Here is a 13440-nt window from a genome sequence, read left to right as displayed (position 1 = left end):
CTTTAGTTCCTTTCTTGTTGAATTCTGGAGGGGATCTGAGGCGTGGGTGCAGGTCTGCCAGTTTTATCCTTGCTCCTGGGTGAAAAGCAGGGGGGCCCTGGTTCTCCAATCAGGGACAGGGTCGTCCCCCTGTGATGACCACTTCCTGGGAAGTGTGGCAAAAATCCATCCCAGAAGGCAACAGTCTCTAAAAATCCAAAATGGATGAATCTGATTTTTGGAGGAGAGATCTGGCTGAGCCCACCCACTGGTGTGGCTAAAAATCATAAACACACCCCTCTCCTGCCCTCTCCTAATCTAATCAAGGGGGCACCTAGCTGTCTGGGGTTGCAGGATGTGGGGGTGTTGTTGGGTGCTCCAGATGTCCTTCTCTGCCTTTGAAGACCAGTTTGGCAGCCCTCCCCCTTCCTGCCTCACCATCTGCTGAGGGGAGATTCTCTCCCCCAAGCACATTCCTTTGTGTGAAGTCAGGCCACTTCACACCTCATTAAAGTAGCCTGGCAGAAGCTGCTGCAGGCTGGCCAATCAGAGCACAGCAGCAAAAACAATGCAGAGCTGAAATTGGCAACTTTTTAGGTAAAGTCTAAACTTTTTACCTGCACTAGTTATATTAAATCCAACAACTGGAAGTTGTGGGATTTATTATAACAATCAATTTGATACCAAATTCTTGGTATGTAACATTTAAGGAGACTTTAAAATTTAAAATAAAGTCTGCCCATTCTAGCCTATGAAGGCCATTTACTTCAATGAGGGAAAACGAATTTGGCTGTTTTTACCTCACCAGGGCTTATAAATCTATTTTTATAAAATCCCTGCTTATAGTTACATGGCACCCTGCCCTAGGGGCACATAGGGCACACCTTAGGGGTGACTTATATGTAAAAATAAGGTAGTTTAAGACTTTGGAAGTACCTTTAATTCCAAAGTCGAATTTGCATATAACTTTAATTTAAAAGCAGCCAGCAAGGTAGGCTTGCTTTTAAAATGACACTGGGCACCTCAGCAATGCACCTAGGTGTGCACCACCTATGCTGTGGTCCCTAAACCTACATGCCCTACCATATACTAGGGACTTATAGGTAGGTTAACTTAGCCAATTATAATTAGCCTAATTTGCATATCCATTTTACACAGAGCACAGGCCCTGGGACTGGTTAGCAGTACCCAGGGCACCATCAGAGTTAGGAAAACACCAGCATAAAGTGGAAAATGGGGGCAAAAAGTTATGGGGCCTCTGCAATCAGCCCCAGTTTCTCACACCTTTGAAGATCAGACAGCAATTGGTGGCAGGACCGGAAAAGTCATTAAACAATATTTTTATACAAAACATCATCTGATCCTTTGGAACAGTAGACAACATGACATAAGGTAGTATGTCTAACAATTATGAGTCTTTCCAACCAAAAGGAGATCTCGGCAAAATGGAGAGCCCCTCACTTGGGTGCCTCTGGTTGAGGGGATGGCAGGGCATCAAAAACCTAGGTAATTATCTAAATTGAAATCATTTGTTAACTAGGGTCCATATTTATACTTTTGTAGCGCCGCATTTACGTCATTTTTTTACGCTAAAGCGGCGCAAATTTGCAAAATACAATTGTATTTTTTAAGTTTGCGCCATTTTTGCGTCAAAAAGGGGTGCAAATGCGGCATTAAAAAATTATAAATATAGACCTAGGTGTCTTGTTAACAAAACATTAGTGCATCATCATTTAGACCTTTATTGTGGGTGACTCTCTGTAACTAATTCTCAGTCACAGCAATTTCATGGTAATGGGACTGGGCATGTTTACGTCAGCATTCCCCTTTTAAGATACTGCTGCTGTGGCAAAGGTAGGGAAAAAGCACTGGGCTTGCTACATGTGAATACTTATGCATATGTATGACCACTCATGAGCAGGCTGTTCGCGTGACTCCCATTATAATCGCTCTTTCTATGTGTGCAGAAAAAACGGGGAGTAATAATGTTATTTCTCCCCGTTGTGCCACTTTGACCCCACCCCTGAGGTGGCATAGGAATCTGACGCATTCCCAGCCTTGTAAATCTGGGAATGCGTCAGATTCTGTCAGCTTCCATTGGTGTTGCGTGGAACACCTACAGCAACACCCATGGAATGCCCTTTTATGCAGTGTTGTGAAGGAAAGGGGGCCATATTTACAAGGTCATGAAAAGTCAAACAAGATGGCTTTGAGTGGCCTTATAAATATGATCTGGCACACTGCACCATTGATGCATTTAAAAAAAGATGATCCAGTGGCCTAGTGTGCCTCTAGAACTTGTAAATGAGGTCTTGGGTGCACAGCACTCTATTGTAAGTTCCCAAATCAGCACCCAGGGTGGACAAGGGCCTCGGGGTTGGCACACCTTTATGTATTTACTTAGTTGGGGAGAGCGGAGCATGTGGGGCTAAAAGGAGGGTCCGGGCTATGTGCTGTTTCTGTCACCTGTGCCCCTGTCTGGGGTGGAGGGTGTTGTGCATGAGCCACAGGTACGAGAGATGGAGAATATCACCTCCCACACCTGCACAGTGCAGTGTGGACCATGTAGAAAGATGGCTGGGATTGTGGGGGGTTTTGGGGAGCCTTGGGGTTCCTACTATGGCCCCCAACTAATATTACCATGTGTGGGTGTTCTGATTGCGACCACAACACCCCCACTGAAAGAAAACAAAAAGGAAGTACCACAGAGTGAGCAGCACATCTAAACACAGAGTGAGCCTTTCATCTATTATTCAAAAACTCTGCATACTGTCCTCTGCATGCTTGCAACTACCTAAATAATTTCTTGTTGTACCCTAAGGGGAGGCAGGGGCACCACTGTTACATTTTTCAGATGTTGTGGAGGGCCCCAGAGTTCAACAGTCCCTGCTAGAGTGGATTTAAGAAAAGGTTGAACGCAATATGGAATTCAGAGCCCCAGAGGAACCTTACCATATTTGTAAGTACTCACAGGACTGGAGCTTTTGCTCTTGGGCTCTAGAGTTAAGGAAGCCCTAGTGGTTGGTTACGTTGCTGCATTATGCAGCCTGAAAAATGTAAATGAAAGATTGAGACACGTTTCTGATTAAACTGAAATGCTTTACTTAAAATATTTTGTTGACGTTGATTCTTGATAAAAATTGCAATTCTTACATTTATAAAGAATGTATTTGCATATCATTATTTATTTTATAGGTTTCATGATTAAACTTATCATGTGTTTTTTGTTTTATTATTATAGCTCCCTGTCTTATATTTATTGATATGGTAATTCCTAGACAAAGCCAATAGTCCTGCCGTATTTAAAATAACACCCTTCTATATTGTGATGTTACCTTGAAATTATGTTGTGGCATTGTGAATATGAGGTTCAGCACTGACTAGGGATGAAATGTGATGTGAGGGTCACCAAAATTATTTCTAGCTGCCTGATATTTATATATTTAAATAAATGTGTAGTGTTCAGTAGTGTGTGTGTGATAAATGTAGTTTTCCTTTTTAAAAGAAAACCCCTGACTTGACAAGGCCTTGGACTACTTTGCTTTACTACCCTGTGAGAGGCAAGTGCTAAAATGGGGTGCTTAGTTCCCACTAATAGGACAATTACATGTTTATTACAAGCGCAGGTCTCACATTTTTTGCAACAATAAACCATTTTCCGTCAGAGTTAAATTATAATTTCAATGGATTAAGGGACTACAGGGCTCAATCTATACACTCTGTACTGTACTGTAATTGCAGTATTAACAAATGTTGTTTTCCTCAAAAAGTGCTTCTTTAAACTTGTATTAAGTAATGTGTGCCTATTTTGATTTTTGGGCTGTGCAGGTCAAAGATGCTGCATCTGCAAATATCCCTCTTGGGCACCCAATACAAAAGTAGGGTCATGTACGGCCATTATTATCAGTAGTGCCTGATTGTGCAACAGTGTGCCAAACAGCTGGATCCCACTCACAGTTTAACGGTCTCAAGTGCGATAAGGTAATGGGATGAAGGCTCCAGAGGTAATTTTTTAAGGGGAAAAGAACAGTTCAGAGAAATCATAATAATCTTTCCTTATAACTCTCATAAAAAAAATAACAGTGAGGCATGAGCACAAGCCACACCTTTCTGTATTTTTAACCACACCCTTGGTCAGCGTTAGCTGTGAGCCAGGACTCCCTTGGGACAAGGGGAGTAGTATCCAACTGATCCCCTTCTGTGTGTTCCTTTATAGTCTGTTGGATCTCCTAGCTCCTTCTCTAAGGCATTCACAACAGAGAAAACAAAATGGAGACCACAAAAAGAGGTCAACATTTTGTGCTCAGCAGAGAGTTGCCTTTGCCTAAATATATGTCTGATAATGTTCCATTTGATGGGCTTTCCTTAATTCAATGCTGCAATGGATGATCTTTGCTTGGGTAATCAGTAACAGCAAACAGCAAGTGCAATAGAATATGTAAAATAAGACAGTGACTTTGCTGAAGTGAAGTAGTACTACAAGAGTAAGACATAATTGCCTTTGTAAATCTACCCCAAAATGTCAAATACTCTATTAGTTTAAGGGCAAAGTGGACACAGGCCCATTGTTAGAAATGGGGTGTCTAGCTGGTAGTCAGTTTACACCCTGTCCAAATAGGGACCCTTGCTCTAGTCAGGGTAAGAGAGATACACAACTCAGATAACCCCTGCTCACCCTCTTCCCTTGGCAGCTTGGCACAAGCAGCCAGGCTTATATCAGAGGAAATGTGTAAGGTATTTATACAAACACACACGGTAACACAGTATATACACCACAAAAACACTCAACACCAGTTTAGAAAAATAGCCAATATTTTTCTGACCAAAATAACAAAGAACGCAACATACACAAGCAACGGTACGCATTTTCAAAGATTACATTTCAAAATAGCGCTTAGAAACACAATAGCTCCAACTGCGGCTATCGCAACATTGTTGACAGGGTTGTTGCCAACAATCTGAAGACACTTGCAAGAAGAGTGGTGCAGGCACGGAGTCACATGGACCCCCAGGTACGGTAACTTTGATAAGCAAGGATACAAGCCAGTGCATAGAGTCAGGGAGATGAGGCGTCACTGGATCCAGTGCGGTGTTCGTTCCTTACTGCAGAGCAGGGGAGATGATGTGGCATCAGTGCGAAGCTTCGATTCCTGGTGATCCAGCAGGGTCAATTAATCCGATGGGTCAAGACGCGATGGGTGACCTCATGGGTTCACAATCACGCCACAAGGCTGCAGGTGCCGTGGAAGAGTCATGTGTCACGGATGTTGGTGACACTGCACTTCGGGACTTATGGAGTCACAGAACTTGAGTGAGGCTGTGGCGGCATCGGGGCAGCAGTGTCGGTCGGGGTTGTCACATTCCAGCGGGGACCACAACTTACGGTTGCAGGCAGCGGCACAGGGTTGTGCACTGGTGCCAGTTCTGGAGTCACCCAGAGTCTAAGTGCCTGGATTGTCTTGCTTTCTCACCAGAACTCTCTTCCAAGGGCCCAGGAACTGGATTGGCACCACTTGGCACGTCAGGGTCCTCAGTAAGAGTACCTAGGCAATGGCAGGTGATGTCTTTGGTGTTCATAAAACTTCTTAACAGGAGGCAAGCTCAGTCCAAGCCCTTGGGCAAACTTCACAAGCAGGATTTCAGCAATCAAAGTCCAGTCCTTTCCCTCTTAGGGCAGAAGCAGCAGCAGGTCAGCATAGCAAAGCAACAGGCAAAGTGGTAGGTCCTCCTCTGCCTCAAGCTCTTCTCCTTGGCAGAGGTTCCTCTTGATCCAGAAGTAATCTAAGTGTCTGGGTTTTTGGGTCCACTACTTATACTCATTTCTGCCTTTGAAGTAGACAAATTTTAAAAGAAAGTCTCTGCTGTTCACAATATCCTGTCTTGCCCAGGCCTGGCCCCAAACACACTCCAGGGGAGACTGCATTGTGTGAGGAAAGGCACAGCCCTTTCAGGTGCAGGTGTCAGCTCTTCTCTCCCCAGGAATACTCATCAGGGTATCAGGGTATGTGGGACACCTCATCTCCCCTTGTGTCATTGTCTAGGGGGAATTCACAAACAGCCCGACTGTCAGTCTGACCCAAACATGGATTCCACAGCAGGCAGAGGCACAGAATGGTTAATGAAGAAAATACCTACTTTCTAAATGTGGTATTTTCAAACAGAAAATCTAAAAACCAACTCCACTTAAAAGATACTTAAAGGCGATACCTATGGGAGGGATAGGCCTTACAATAGTTAAAAAAGGGTTTGGCAGTATTTCACTATCAGGACATGTAAAACACAACAGTACATGTCGTGCCTTTTAAATACACTGCACCCTGCCCACGGGGCTACCTAGGGCCTCCCTTAGGGGTTACTTACAGGTAGTAAAAGGGAAGGTTTGGACCTGGCATGTGGGTACTTTTTCCAGGTCAAATTGACAGTGCAAAGCTGCATACACAGATACTTCAGTGGCAGGCCTGCAGCATGTTTACGTGGCTACTCATGTGCGTGGCACAATCAGCACTGCTGGCCCACTAGTAGCATTTCATTTACAGTCCCTGGGCACCCATAGGGCACTTTCCTAGGGACTTACTGGTAAATCAATTGTGCCAATCATGGATAAACCAATCACCAATACAACTTGGACAGAGAGCATATGCTCTTTAGCACTGGTTGGCAACGGTGAAGTGCCATGGGTCCTAAGGCCTACAAAAACAGGTCAGACAAAATAGGAAGAGGAAGGAGGCAAAAGGTTTGGGGATGGCCCTGCAAAAAGGGCCAAGTCCAACAACCATCTGGTACTATTAACTGAATATGAACATCCACTGAATATCCTCATTTTACTCTCATTTCAGATGTTTTGGAGGCAGTTCAAATGTGCATTTTAAGTAAGGGAAGAAGAACTATAGGAATAATACTTAATCTACTCATACATGTCTTCGAGAATTGGCCCCATTGTCAGAAGACCAATTTCTGAATTGAACTTAAATAATAAGAGTTGTGATTACAATTACAACAACGTTGTTGAACAGATAACGCTTGTTTTTCTGTACACAGCATAAAGAAATGTTAAGTGGCGTCTCCCTCCAACTTACATGTAGATGCGCCTTATTCAACTGGAGTTCTTGATATAGTCCTCAGATTTAAACATATCTATTTTTCAGACGTCAAACTGCTGTGTGTGTGTTTGTGTGCATGTGTGGGTCTGGTGGGTGTGCGGTTTACCTTTATATATTTTTATAATTCGCGTAAACTGTTGTAATAATATGCCTAGAAAGCTATGAATGGGGCAGATTTCCGGTTATACTGTTGGACCTGCCATGTGACATTGTTAGACTGCCCATTCGGTCTATGCGGGATTGTATATAGCATACAATTTTACAGTATGAAAGGCAGCCGCGTGTGCAAATGTACTTATTTCATTTGTGTTACTTTGTCCATGGAGGGCGATTTTTCCTCTTTAAGAAAGTGCTTCCCATTATTTTATGACATGCCTCTTACGCAGCACATAGAGACAGACAAACCAACACAGACATAGCCTCAGAGTGCTAACATTAGGCCCTCAGTTTTAGCTACGCCAATGTTTTAAGTGGTTTATAGCCGAAAAAAAGAAAACATTTCCCCATGCCAATATAACATAACTAGTGCCCCCTGAACAAGTTCCATTTGCATTATAGGACTTAAATATTAGGACCGTGTTTTTGAGAAATACGTTAAATTAATCACCCAAATATATGAACAGGTTACCTTCCCATCACAGATGCGACTTAATTACTTTCCAAATTGTACATTCACAAAAAAGTCAAAAGAAGTTTTTGCTTGCAACTTCTTTGATTCAATGGAAATGTCCCTTACACTACAATGTGCCTGTGTGACATGAAACTACGAAGCTAAGAATTGCATTTGTATTTAAGGATATTCCTGCAAAGTATTTCCTATCTTAATGGGTGGGATGAGATGTGACTTAGGATCTCAACCTGATGCAACTGGGAACTCAGGTTCAAATCCTGGCTTCGCCACTAGAATCAACATTGTGTGATTCTAGGCAAATCACTTAATCTGTCTGTGCCTAACTGTGTTTGAATTGTATTTGTTTAATTGTGTGATATAAATATAAATACAAACACATATGAATAGAAATGTACCTTGGATCACACTCAGCTGGACACAGTAGAGTGATCTCCATTCATTCATTCTAAACATCAAAAACCTTGGTGGTGGCCCTGACTCGATTATCCTTAGTATCTCAACATGAAATTGGGGTATAGTGAATCTTGAACAACTATCATGGATCTACACTTCGTAGAATATGTATTGAGCATAGTAATGCTCACAGTTCTTTATAAATGATTCAATGGAATATTGCATAAAGTTTCTTACATTTATTTTTAGCTTTGAATTAAGGATGATTGAAAAAATTTAAGTGGGGCCTCCATACTCTGAAATTTAAATACACACAGCAAAATGGTGAAGGACACAGTGCCCTTCTTTATGTGATGTGTTTTCATTAAATATTTGGAAAAGATTGCATCGATCAGTTTTCAAAAATATATCTTTGGTTCCTTCAAAATCTGAAGTTCCTTCACTAGATACTCATTATATTTTAGGGGCCTTAACAAATAGCAATGTAAATTGATACCATTGGATAGTTCCGCATGTCCATCTCAAAAGAAGTGTTAAATGTAATACTGAGTCTTTGGTTGAGCCCATAAACCTATGCGGAGAACCCAATATTACAGTTACAAACTAGTCATAGCACAACACCTGAAAATTCAGAAATACTGAAAATCCTTGTTGTTCCTCAATATTCTTGAGGTGCAACATTTCACAGAAATATTTTGCATCTGTGCTTTTTCCCTATTAAGTTTATGGTGACAGACCTGCTTTTTGAGTTTGCATTTTACCAAATACTGGTAAAAGTACCAGGCCTTTGGTTTAGGGTGTGTCAATGACAGAACTGAGATGAGGGAGACTGGAAGGGATGATCTTTTTAGGGTCCACCACTGCTCACCATATTCCATGCAAAATGTCCTAGTTGGCAGTAGCGTTTGTCAGTGAAGAATGAAGCCATGATTTGGGGTATAAATTGATAAAAAATGTGCCAGGGTGGAGAAAAATAGGTGAAGTAGGTCTGCCCACCATCTTCACTAACTCACTCATTATGGTTGCCTCGGTGGCTTCCAACTCACCAGTGGCATATTACTTTGTCGCTTTTTTCAAGAACTAGATCACTTCAGTTGTGATTGATGCTCCTGTCCTGCCAAAGATGTGTCTATGTTTCTTGCCATCTCATAAAAAATAAATTCCAACATATCTAGATGATCTCCTACCCCAGGAACTTTAAGTAGGGAGAGTATTATTAACCCTCTGTGACGACATGAACGACTTTTTATTTTGTCCGTTTAAACTCTTCGTTTGAGAAATCTATTTACAAACATGTAGTTGTGGTAGTTATTACTGGTTTAGTGCACACCATAGGGCTAAAATGTTCATGTGACATTATAGTAAACCTTCAAACATTTGACCCTTGAACTGAATAATTTCAACATCTAGTGGCATGAGAATTGAGAATTATTTTTGACTGGTAAGAGCTGAATGTTCTTGCCAATATGAAATGTCTTGCTTAAATGTGACATTTCTAATTGAAAAGGCAAGCTGACAGAATTTCAGACCAGTAGAAGAACTGTAAGCGATGTTGAAGCCAAGGAAGACTCCTATGCATCGCATTCATCTGCAATAGAACTCATGCTCCGTCCTTTGAAACACCAATATCAAAACTAATAATGTAACTAAAACTTCCCACGCCCACTAGCTCATCTCGACTAATATCACCGGGATGGATTCCAGTCAGAGGAAGAGTTTACTGACGTCAGGTGGCGCGAGAGACGCTGCGCATGCCACTGAGCAATGGCTCAGATGAGTCAAGGCCCCGGCGGGGACCATGAGATACAAACTGACCCGGGGTAGGTCCTGATAAGTAACTATGTCCCATATTTATACTTCTTTAGCGCAGCGTTTGCGCCACTTTTTGACGCAAAAACGGCGCAAAGTTACAAAATACAATTGTATTTTGCAAGTTTGCACAGCTTTTGCGTCAAAAAATGACGCAAATGCGGCGCTAAAGAAGTATAAATATGGGCCTATGTGTGGAAGTGGGGCAAGAGATAACTCTGGCTAGCTGGATAGGAAAGAGCTAGGTTAAGTTGCACGTGTAGCATGAATAGTTTAAACAATTCAGGCTGGCTTCACAGCGCTAAGTTACATAAATGAAGCATGGCAAAGTAGTGTCATGTGCTGTGCTTTATATTTAATGGCCTAATGATCATACTTTGAAACAGTCTGATCGTACCAAAGCATTTGCTATTGGCATAAAGTAATGCTACCACACTTTACCTTCCCCTGCGTATATAATAGAGATGAAAAGCAAAAAGTGGTAGTACGTTGCATTTTTTCTGAAGCGATTTATACATCTGTTTTTGATTAATTTTATTTATCACTCTTGTATCTGAATGGCCGTCTGCCTGAACGTAGTCTCTCTGCCTATCTCTCTGTCGCTCTGCCTCTGTGCCTGCCTGTTTTAATGCCTGACAGCTTGTCTGCTGGTCTGTATGCAGCCGGTCGTTGTACCTGTCCATGGTGCTGCCTGTTTCAGTATACAAAGACGGACGCCACACATGCCCCGCTCATATTAAAAGGATCTCAATAAACATTGTTCACATTTCGCAGCGCATTACACACAATTCAGTATATTAAACATGTACTGAACTGCACAGCAAACGGAGCTTCCAGACGCCTCGTTGACAGCACCTCATGCTTATAATTTCACTCTAAACGCTCAAGATATTCCTTTCACTAGGCTGCTTTGGAAGAACTTTTCACACAATAAAAACGACAGCATCTGGTGCCAGCAGAAGACACTTAAACCCAAAGAGCGAAGAGAAATTCCCTCTTTCGACATCACACGAGGATGTCTAATCAATTCTTTTTCATTTAATTACTGTCATGTTGGTAATGTGTAGAGAGATAAGCTAGCTCAAAGCACGAAGTAAGCAGGAGCGCTGCCATTCTGCGACCTAAGGGCTAAACAAGTGTGCCATGTCCGCTCTCTTTTTGACAACCCACCTTAACCCTTGGAATCTGTCCTCGTCTGCCGCACACTGCGGGCTCCATTCACAGCAGAGCAGCCAGGTCCCAATGACAGAGGCACCCAATCAATACAAACATCAAGCCCATTGAAAGCCAGCGACAGGAAGAGCCCTCCTCGCACTCAAAGGGAAACAGAAAAAAATCCACGCCATAATGTTCCTCGTGTGTGCCTCGGACAGGGTAATAACAGAACGCTCGCGTCCAGCAATGGCTAAGGAAGGAAGCCGGCTCCAAGCGCCAAGAGAGGCTCGACACGTCCTGGGTGCTGCTTACCGTTCAAGGATAAGTTGGAAGGCATTCGAGTGGTGGGAGCTCATCTGACATCCCTCCCAGCCATGGCGCAGGAGCAGCAGCGGCAGAATCACCAGCCAGCAGACGGGCACTTCATGGCTGCTCACATTAAAGCGCTCTCGTGTTTCACAGGCTCTGACCCTCCGGCGGCTCGGATTAGGTTACTGAAAACCGAGCCTAAGCAGGCATCAATAAATGCATTGATTAACACGCTGCCAAGCTGGAACGGTTCCCGAGGAAGACTGGAACCGGGATCGTCCAGGGGAGGGTGGACAGATACGCTGCAACTTATTTCCCTGCTGCTCTTTTTCTCTCCGTCCACCAGGATGTGTGCAAGACCCCGGGTCTGATTAATGCTCGCACGGGCAACTGACAGGTAAACACATCTCGGCCCCCTCCGCGAAGAAATCATTAACTCCACCCCTCGCCATATTATGTTACCAAATTTGACAATTAGCTGCCGCTATGAGAAGCAGTGAAGGGTGAAGCGAAGATGAATGGGACCGAGTCGGCTGCGCGCTCCATCCCCCTGCTTCCAATGACACTTTTAGCAAACACAGCCACGGCATTCAGTGGTGCGGATCTGTTGTTGTCCGCAGGTGGCAGGTGTGCGGTAGTATAATCCTGTCAGAAAATGCATTTTTTTCCAATGGTTCCAAGAGATTTCCTCGTGAGAATTTTTGTCAGTAATTAATCAACTCCAGCACACAGTCATACGTCTGATATGCTTTTACGTAGGAAAAAAATAGAAACCGGATACTTCTCAGAAGTCAGCTAACTAATCCAGCAGGCTTTGATGTTATTGCTTTAATGTAAAAAACGCACGGCGATTACACAAATCATATTAAAATGAAACGGTAGTAAGCAGCTCCAAAAAACAGAATGCAACACCAGCAATTTGCCTGGTGTTTATACTTGTAGGCGATCACTCTAGAAATGTGAAACTCCTAAACAAACTCTTGCGAAACATCATAGTCACCACGTTCAAACACCCACCCTACACAAAACAGTCACGCATATCAAAACTTCGCCACAAATCCCACTTCAGGGTTTGCATGAAAAATGAATGCATTAAACTTCTTTATGTTAATGCATTCCAACGCGAATTGGACAACATAGTGGCATCCAATAAGAGCAAATAATGTCAAAGGTGATAGAAGGTAAATATTAAAATAGTCGAGTAAACCAGATTATCGTGCACTCACCAAAGAACGCATAATGCGTGCACCTTTCTTTCAAAAGAGAAATACACAAAATAGCAGTGCTCTCAACTGCGCAATAATTGCCCACGCGCCACCAAATTCTTAATGTACAAGCTGAAGAAATAATTTTGAGATAGCTGACACTATCTTGTTACATCATAAATCAATAACAACAACACCGACGAACACAATATTAATAATGCTAATGATGGTAGTAATAAAAATCTTTAGGAAACATTCTGACTTAGCCCAGGATACAACCAAATTTACAGAGCAACATTCATAATTCTAAATGCATTGTGCAATAACTTTCGAGAAGTTTCGCAGTCAGCTCGCTTCCAATCAAAATAACCCGCAGCATGAAGTTCCTTAACTGTTTTTGGATTTTAAACCGACGGTTCGACCGTCACCACAATGGACACGAACAATCGAAGCTGACGTTAATAACAGCTGATACCTGATTGTGTCACATAATGCAAGGACGACGCCAACTTATCATCGCGTTAGCTCTGCACGCGCCTGCATTGGTTACCAAACGCTACTAGCAGGAATACTTCTGCCCTCTGTCTGCAACCAGCAGCTCCGCAGCACATTGGCGCTGAGTCAGAAGCAGCAGCAATTAGCCGTCATGCGCTCAGCAAATCCCAGAAAAAAAGGCTTAGAGGGTTAAAACGTTCGGTGACCAACCAATTCTTCACGTCAATTAGTAGCAGGTGCTACCATCATATGACAGGTTGGCATGTCACCGATAACCAGACACTGTCTTACAGTACATACCGCGCCGTCAGCTCACTGCTATGTGTACTCTGCCGCGGCAGCCCGAATTGTACCGGGGAATTCG

General features: G+C 42.9%; 1 protein-coding gene across 1 annotated transcript in view; it reads right to left on the bottom strand.

Moving 5' to 3' along the window:
* Positions 1-13141, bottom strand: part of PCDH15 (protocadherin related 15) — a 2681631-nt gene extending 2668490 nt beyond the window's left edge. Inside the window, exon 1 of the mRNA XM_069240977.1 lies at positions 13057-13141. The gene's annotated coding sequence lies outside the window, so the exon portion shown is untranslated. The remainder of the gene's footprint in view (positions 1-13056) is intronic.
* Positions 13142-13440: the final 299 nt, after the last annotated feature.

This window comes from Pleurodeles waltl, chromosome 6 (genome assembly GCF_031143425.1).
Source record: "Pleurodeles waltl isolate 20211129_DDA chromosome 6, aPleWal1.hap1.20221129, whole genome shotgun sequence".
NCBI lineage: Eukaryota > Metazoa > Chordata > Amphibia > Caudata > Salamandridae > Pleurodeles > Pleurodeles waltl.
This window is presented reverse-complemented; position numbering and strand designations above follow the sequence as displayed.